The sequence below is a fragment of the Parasteatoda tepidariorum genome, chromosome 1 (assembly GCF_982258835.1).
Source record: "Parasteatoda tepidariorum strain Cologne lab strain chromosome 1, Ptep-v5.0, whole genome shotgun sequence".
NCBI lineage: Eukaryota > Metazoa > Arthropoda > Arachnida > Araneae > Theridiidae > Parasteatoda > Parasteatoda tepidariorum.
Window position 1 is genome coordinate 62,698,588 of NC_141755.1, and position 9,927 is coordinate 62,708,514.

Genomic DNA, 9,927 nt, shown 5'->3' on the forward strand with positions numbered 1-9,927 from the left:
TTTAGCTTGAAATAATTGCAGTCTTAAGCCATCAGACGTTCTAAACAGGTTTATTTAAATATAGGCTGGTATTGCTAACAGTTGACGTCCACGCTCCCTACGGGAGGGGAATGGACAAGACTCCGGACAATTCCGGCACAGCTTACTTGGATCACATCATTATGAAAAGGACACGCAAAACTATGCGTTCTTACGTTTTATACCAACATAGATTTGAAGTAAAAAGGCACATTCGTACATTCCTTGTAACCTTACGCATTAAGGAAAATCATTTCTGCTTCCTTATATGGAATTGAAAAAGGGAACGATTCTAAAAATAACTCTTCCCTTGAAATATAAATCTATTTATATTTCAATGGTATGTTTTCAGCCTTGAATTCCCAAAATAGAATCTCTCTACGCTTATTCTTTAACAAAGACATTTTATGAAAACGAAAGAGATTTAATACTTTTATTAATACAAAAGTATTTACCTTTTGTATTACATATATATATATACATATATATATATATATATATATATATATATATATATATATATATATATATATATATATATATATATATATATATATATATATGTATATATATATGTATATGTATATATATATATATATATATATATATATATATATATATATATATATATATATATATATATATATATATATATATATCACAGAAATCAAACTCACCTATAACTTAATGGATAAACCGCTGGAAAGTTGTTGCAGCATTTGATAATCCAAAAGGTATATACAAAAACTCGAACAATCCAAACGGGGTTGTTAGCACAATTTTTCGCACGTCTTCCGTGCGCACTGGAATCGGATATGTTTTTTCCAGGTCCAACGTAGAAAATACCCTTTTACCTTCCAAAACCTGAAAACAATCTTGTATGTGGGGTACAGGGTATCTATTTGGCACGGTCACGCCAATAGACGACGAAAATCACCACATGGTCACCAGTCGCCATTCTTTTTTAGAACCATGTGTAACGGACTTGCCCAACAGCTTTTGGAAGACTGTCAAACCCCTGATGCTACCAGAAATTCGAACTCTTGTTTTGCAGCTTTCATCTTTACCGGCGAAAAACGTCCAGGTTTCGAAAAAATAGGCGGTCCTTTTGTGACATCTGACCTAATCAGAGCAGAAAACTCTGACAACAAATGGTAGAATTTAGAGCTCTCTAAAATTACTTTTACCGTTGAAGAAATCCCAGCATACCGGGTACCTCTTGTTTGAAACTTGGTCAAGGGATCAATTACTGCAGCATTTTTGATATCGACTAATAGCCCAAAATTGCGTAAGAAGTCAGCTCCGATAATTTGATGGGGCACGGCACCTATGATATAAAAGTCCAGGTGAACTCTCTTCTGTGTCCCAGGTCTAATTTCAACAGGCGTTGGCCAAACGTTGGAATGGTCGTCCCGTTTGCTGAGAACAATTTCATCTGCGCAGTATGGTCACTAGATGCATAGGCAGCACGAGGTATAACAGAGACGTCCGCTCCCGTATCGACGAGATACGTGAGGATGAAGACTTGTCTGTCAGATAAAGCCACTGAATCATCGCTTCGCCGTCACGCATTTGACAGAATGACGGCCTCGACAGCTTTCCGGCTGCAACGAACATGGAGGTCGGCATTTTGTCGCTCGTTACTGGAATTTTTTATGATACCAGCAGAACTGCAAATTCGCAGTCTGTCAGCTTCGGCTAATAGAACGTTTCTGACTAGATATTCTTGACCGGTCACTTGTACGAGCTTCCAGCCGTGAGAGACGAGCTGTGATCTCTGTCAATATAAACCACAAATCTGAATGATCCGTCGAACCCGCAACTGTGCTGACTGACTGTCAACTAGTTGTCGTAGCCATAATACCATCAGCCATCTCTGCCAGCTTGTCTAGGTTATCGTTGGAAATCGCCAAAATCTGCTGAACATTAGTAGGGCAACCTCTGCAAAAATAAAGATTTAAGAAGCTCATCGTTCATTCATGCACCGGCATTATTCCGAATTTCCAGAAGCAGTCTTGAAGGACGGCGGTCGCCGAGTTGCACTCCCGAAATTAAATCCCTTAAACGCTGTGCTTCAGATTCAGCATATTGAGTTCGCATTCTTTCTTTCAGTGCGATGAAATGCTCATGTACAGGTGGACTGATAATAATATCGCTGATAATCGCTAGTTCCTCCGGTTGCAAAGCAGAAACTACGTGGTGAAATTTCGTTGACTCTGTTGTCACTCCAGCAAGCGTGAACTGACTTTCAATTTGCCGGAACCACATCTCTGGGTTAGCTCTCCAAAAATGTGGCGGCTTAACAGCGATACGAGTAATTTCTGGATCAGCAGTTTCCGTAGACTCGGGCATTTCTTGCATTAATCCAAAATATCCAAAAGTCCAACAGGAAATTTGCACTCACAGTGGTTTTTTCTGATACCAAAATTTTTAAAACTTGAAAAATGTCAACATTCCTTCGCAATCCACCAAATAGTACAGCTTCCTATATGCAGCTTGTAGAAACAACAATGCACGTATTCATTCACGGGTCCCCAATTATTGTTTAGTGATAAACTGGAAGATGTCAAATAAAACACTATTGCACTGGGGCATACTTTTTTAATAGAAAAAGTTAACAATCTATCAATAAACAAATAAACTCCAGAAAAAGGTTATTCGTAAAATCATTTTAAAGTAGTTATTAAAACAATTAAAAACTTAAACTGTCGAATGCAATCATCTCCTCCTGAGGGTGGGCGTCACCGGGGAAAACGGAGTATCGGGATGAGGTCTCAGACTCTGCAACAACCGCTATGGCAAAATATCCACTCCTTAAGTACCGGACAGCAGGATGTTTGCCGTGGTTATCGGTTCTATTCATCTGCAAGTATCCTTCCGAGCAGGAACGTGGTGCTGTTTGGTCTTCCTACATTCGGCCTTCGACCTAAACCTCGATCCCTCCACCCCGGACTTCCACGGTTCCCTAGCCGTCACAGTTAACAATATGTTGTTGCTGTAGTTCATTTACGTCGCACTAGAGCTGCACAATGGGCCAATGGCGACGGTCTGGGAAGCATCCCTGAAGATGATCCGAAGACATTCCATCACAATTTTGATCGTCTGCAGCAGTTTTGATCCTCTGTAGGATGGTAGCCCCGACGACCTGCACGCGAAGTCGAGCACTTTACAATAGAACAGTTTAACGAGAACCAATACCGCATACCTTCGGTCCCTACGCAGACTGATCCAAGTTGTAGTTCATTTACGTCGCACTAGAGCTGCACAATGGGCTATCGGCAACGGTCTGGGAAACATCCCTGAGGATGATCCGAACCCTTACGAAAATTTAAGGTATATTTAAGGTTGATTTGAGGTATTTTTGAGGTATTAAGGTTGATTTGAGGTATATTTGAGGTATATTTAAGGTTGCTGAGAAAACAGCAATAAAAATTATATCTCGTAAAGGTTGTAATTAAGGTGTACAAGGTTGTTTTATATATACTTCAGCTTATTTTGAGGTTGTTTCAAATCAACTTCAAATCAACCAGGCTGTTAGGCGATTTTCAAGGTATACCAGGTTGATTTTCTGACACTTGCAAGAAAAGAGGTATTTTTGTGGTATAAAATTTTTTTACCTTATTTCAACTAAAGAGAGTGAGGTATTTATTGAAGTATATGAAGTCATTTTATTTATACCTAAGCTTGTTTTAAGGTTGTTTAAAGTACACTTCATATTAAGTAGCTCACTTCCCAGAGTTCCATGCGAGCCGGCAAATGGCGTGTGTGTTGACAATCGAAAGTCTATTCGAAATTCTGTAAGTGTGCTTGACATTTATTAATTTAGTTTTATCACTTTTAATCAAATATGCTTCAATTTTCAAACTTAAATTTTATTATTTTTGTTTTAAAGACACGTCCTGATCTTAAATAATTTAAGTTGGAGGATATTCTTAGAGGTTATCATTGTAGGCTTAGCAATAAGAGAGAACAATATAAATATTTCTCATCGCTGTTAAGGGTAACGTTACTGGTGAATCATTACAGCAGGTTATACACAGTATATTTTATTTTGTTTAAATGTATATGTTTTAACAGCCTAGGTCATCTCAGCAATATCAGGGAACTGTGTATAAGCCCTGTAAATAAATAAATAAATAAATATATATATATATATATATATATATATATATATATATATATATATATATATATATATATATATATATATATATATATATATATATATATATTTATTTATTTATTTATTTATTTATTTACAGGGCTTATACACAGTTCCCTGATATTGCTGAGATGACCTAGGCTGTAAATAGCACATGCGCAGCGGCACAGAAGAAGAGACTAGCAAGCTACTGCTCACCCTTCCCCTAGGAAATAGATCTAAATTTATACCTAAAAGAAAACGTAAACTACAGAATTTATGTAATTGTATATAACAATAGTTTGCTAGATATTTGATAATTGAAAACTAGTAACTGTAATAGCTCACTTCTTCATGTTTGATCAAAAAACTGCTATTTTCACTACATGTTATTTTTTCGCAATTTACCCACGTTAATTATTTACTATGTAGATTGTTATTACTTATTAGAATATTGAGCAGAATTAAATTAAATCCGATTTCAAGTTTATATGACAATTAGTTTCAAGTTTGCGAGCATTTTTATGCAGCTGTTTATGACTTCAAAAATTTGCGAATTTCGGAAATCTTAAATTTTTTAGAAATAAGTCAGTATTGTGCAATTTTAATCCTGAATTGAATAAAATCAATTGCAAATAAAAACATTTATTGTTGAAAGTAATATGCATTTTTTGGAATTTCATCCAATGGGATGTGTATTTTTATTTAAACAAGTGTTTGTAACAACTAACTATTAATCTTATTCTGCTCGGTGTTATAAGTTATATAGAAGATATTATTCTCAACTTATTTTAAAAGTATTATTTCAAATCATTCTCTCTCAGACATTTTCTTCACATAAAAATGACTCACAATTTTAAAACAAATGCTCCTTATCAGCTTGTAATCTGTTCCATTCGATTGAGTGTAAAATAAGAATAAAAATTGGCACATAACATTAAATGTTTAATTTATTAAACGATTGTTGATTCTTGATTATATTGATTAAAAAATATTAAAATAACTATTTTTTAAGAAACTCTGATGTGATTGACAAAAACGTAAGTCCTTCTCAGAATCAGCGTCAAAAATTTGAAAAAAGCTATTAGATTCATGAAGTCTGACAAAAAGTTTAAAAATATTGACTTGGTTTATAAAGTTTAAAGATTTGTAAAAAAACAAAGAAAGAAAATCTAATTATCAAACTTACAAGTTAATGTTACCAGATGTACAGAAAAATAAGAAGTGCTAAGATTTACTAATTTGTATTTTTTTTTCCTTTTAGGTTCCAATAATTACAAGTTTCAACATGTAGACGGAAACAGTATTTAAAATAATTTGTTGGTTTGTAAAAAAAATGAAATTTTAGTTTTAAATAAAAGTAATTTGATTTTCAGCTGACTAATTATTTAAATTTGTAGTTTTATAGCTTTAAAAATTCAAGCACCTTAAACAACTATCTTCTAAAAATACGAGTATGAGTCCCCATAAATAATTTTTACTAACTGTAGAAAGTGTTATTTTAAGATGATTTAATTCACTCTATTAAAATTATAGAAGAATTATGCATTTGAAACTTTCTTTTACAGCTTAACAAAAGAAGCAATTACTGCCGAAGGTTTAATATTAAAAACTTCAGGTTGATAAATGATCTCTACTAGTGAAAAAAATGTAATGATACACATTATTCTTCATATAATATATATAATATCCTTATATATATTATATTTTTTATGTAGTGAGTCCAAAAATTAATAAACTAGGTGGTCCGTATAACAACCTCACCTTCGTAAGTGCTAAAAAAATTAGGTTGAGCTACATAAGCCTGAAGTGCAAAATGTCACATCGTTGGTTGATAAATTAATACTTCACAAAATACAAAAGTATAAACTTGAGGTTACGAAATAATAACTTAAGGCAGAACATGGAACACATGGCGTTAATAAAAAATAACCTTTCCAAGTGTTGAAAATACACTTCAGGTTGATTTATTACAACCAGAAGTGTAAAATGGCACACCTTAGATTGAAAAATAATTACCTGAGGTGGAACAAAATACACCTGAGGGTGATTTATAATAACCTGAAGTGTAAAATGACACATCATAGGATGAAAAATATATACCTCTACAACCGTAAAATTAGATACCTGAGGTTGAAAAATAATTACCTGAAGTCGAACAAAATACACCTGAGGTTGATTTATAATAACCAGAAGTGTAAAATGACACACCTTAGGTTGTTGAATAAATACTTCCACAAGTGTAAAAAAATATACTTCAGGATGATAAGTAATAGCTTAAGGTTGAAAATGAAACACTTTAAAGTAGTAAATATCTACCTCTCCACAGATATAAATTTAAACACCTCAGGTTGAAACATGTATACCTCTGGAAGTATATTTAAGGTATATTTGAGGTTGATTTTGAGGTATTCTTTTGCACCCTTTTCAACCTTAACGACGTATTTAAATAACAACCACCTTTATACCTTCAAAATATACCTCGTTTATACCTCATTTATACCTCGATTTTTTCATAAGGGAAGACATGCCATCACAATTTTGATTCTCTGTTGAGGGGATGGCACCCCTACTTTGGTAGCCCGACAACCTGCACTCGAACTCGAGCACTTTATGGTACAGTTTAACGGGGACTAATACCGCACACCCTCGGTCCCTACGCAGACAGATCCAAGTGGTCACCCACCCGCACACTGACAGCAGTCAGTGATGCTTGACTTCGGTGATCTGCTGGGAACCGTGTCTTAACGATCAGCCTACTGCGACACACACACACACACACACATATATATATATATATATATATATATATATATATATATATATATATATATATATATATATATATATATATATATATATATATATATATATATATATATATATATATATATATATATATATATATATATATATATATATATATATATATATATATATATATATATATATATATATATATATATATATATATATATATATATATATATAACGTCGTTGCCGAGTGGAAGGATTAAAACAGGTCATAGGTCGGGAAGGAGGGTACAAATTTTATTTATTAATTATTAGACAAGAGCAGTCATGAGAATGAGTGAAAGTGCACACGAAAAGTTGCGCTCCTTGGTTATATGTTAGGGAAAATCTTGCAAAGTAAAATCCGTAAAATGTCTTAATTTAGGGAAAGAGGGAAATCTTAGTAGTTGCTATTGGTTTATGAGATAGATCGAACGTTTCCCACACAAGAGCAAAGGGGAAAATGTCCTGCTCTTAATTAAATGCATACTTGAGCCAAAAATAGATTTAAGAACAGGATGTGGCTTTTAAAAGTGTGAGAAAGTATTTCAAATAGAATAATTAATTAGGATGAAGTTTTATAGCAAAGAAACTAACATAAAAAGATTAATTGAAGCTTTTTATGTTACATCCCCCTTCGCCAAAATGTTTAGTTAGAATCCAAAAATTTTAAAATTATCCATTTGCAAAATCTTCCCTATGGTAGAAGCACATTTAAAATAATCAAATTTGTAATGTTGACAATATATAAAAGTAATATAAATTATAAAACATTTACATATGTTCTCATTGTAAAAATTTTAACAATTAAAAACCTGTAGTAGCTTTATCAGCAAATTTAAAATTTTCATTTTCAACAGTTTTTTTTTTGACTTAACAGTTTTTTCAGTTTCAAAAATCTTTTGTTTAAAAATCACAATACAGCTTTTTCACTATAAGAAGTATTCTTCATAAAAATACAATTTAAGTTAACTCTTCAATCATGATAAAAAATAATAAACATTTGTTAGAAATGTGTAATTTAAAATGTAAAACACAAAATGCAAAATACAGTTTTACAGGAAAAATTTCAATCTGAATTTAGATTTGAGTATTGTTTACCTTGTTTGAAAACAAAATAAAATAAAAAATCTCACAGTGGTTGTTATTCTGAAGACCAAGACTTCAGTATTGTCTTTATTTCACTTTATTTATTATTTACCTTACATATTTATCACTTTAATAGCAAAATATCGACAAAAATTTTTAATTTTATTTTACTTGTTTTTTTTTTTTATGTCCAAAATTTGCCTTTCTGTAACAATTTTTTCTTTTCCTTTTCTCTCTTATTTTTCTTTCTACTTTCTTTTCTTTCCTTTCTACTTTCTTTATATTTATTTATTTGTACTTTTATTTTCTTTCTTGGTATTTTTATTGCAATTATTAACCCGGATTTCAGGAAATATGTGTACAGACAAATTGCTTTTATAATCAGAAAAGGTGATCAGTCTTCTCAGATTTTACATTACAACCCGTTTAACACAATTTATCACTAATTGAAATCCAAAACAAAGCTTTCAAATTTAATATGGTATTAAGGTAAATCAGTTTTTAAATTTGACTGATCTAGCTATTTTCCTTATTTTTAATCTGAAGTGCAAGTTAGGTTTATTTGCAAATTACCTTTTTTTTTTTTTCTTTTCATTTCTATCTTTCTTTTTGGACATAAATATTTTTTTTTTTCAAAATTTTAGTTTGGACACTTTTTAAAGTAATTTCTGTGCAGAGATCTTAATTGGTAATTCAATTTGTCACAATTGTTAGGGAATTCAAATATTTTATTTCTATTTCTAACGTGTTTTTGAAGTGAATTTGGTTACTAATACCTTTCAATTTGTGTTTGATCATTTTCCTATCTGTATGCTGGAATTAAACATCAGAAATAAAGAAACGATTTGTTTATGGAAATTACTGAGCTAGAACAGAGCTTTGAACTAATTACCAACGTTGGACTCAAGCATTAATGTTTGGTTACTCTTCAATTCAAATTCTAACAACAAGTATTTTGTTCATTTTTCTAACTATTTGTATGAGTTATAACATTTCCTAATTTAATTTTTGTCACACCGTAATTGCATTCATATATCTAAAATAAATTTCAACAATTTTTGCAGTTGCATTACGAAGAGAAAAAAATTTAAATGGCATTTTCATCTTAACCCTAATCACTGTAAAACAAAAATATAATTTCTACTATTCAAAAAATCATAGAAGCTGTAACACATAAAACAATATGAAAATAATTTCTCGAAACACTTTTCAATCAAATAAATCAATTAACTGAAAATAAAAATTTAAAGAAATAAAAATTTCAACAGTAAATACTATCAATATATAAAAAGTAGTTTCACTTTGAAACATCAAATATGGGAAAAATTAAAATCATAATCATTTAAGAAATTGATTTATGAGAAATGTAAAAAACTTTAACTCAAAGGATACCTGAAAAAGTTCGAATTAGTCCGAGATATTTTGAAAACCACAACAGAGATGGGAATGCGTTGAAATTCCGTAAACACAATTCCAAAACCAAAGACGTGAGCTGCTAGGGAAAAATTTGTTTCTTCGTTAAGATGAATCGTAAATTAACACCAATAGTGACGGAGAAATTGAAGCTTATTTTTCTTTTGAATGTCGAATATTTAAGTAGACCATCGTGGGTGTGAGAACAATTATTCATCGACGATAAGATCCAGCTCAGCACTTAAGAGTGGCAAAATCAACGCTTTCTCAAAGGGATAGTTTCAATAAAACATTTTAATTAACAGGAATTCGATGCAGTTTTTCTTTTTAGTCCAAGGAAGGAATTGAAGCTCAGCTTTCTAGTATTCTCAGGAACGTAGACAAAATATGCAGCATAGACATGGAAAACGGATGATCGTTTAGTTCCACTGTGCGTAGGTATAATTTATAATAAACTAAACGTTTGATGATTG

At 31.8% G+C, this 9,927-nt stretch overlaps 1 protein-coding gene across 1 annotated transcript in view; it reads right to left on the reverse strand.

The window, feature by feature from the left end:
• The window catches only part of LOC147816479 (uncharacterized), a 50,731-nt gene that overhangs the window by 16,310 nt on the left and 24,494 nt on the right, over nucleotides 1-9,927 (reverse strand). The window lies entirely within an intron of this gene.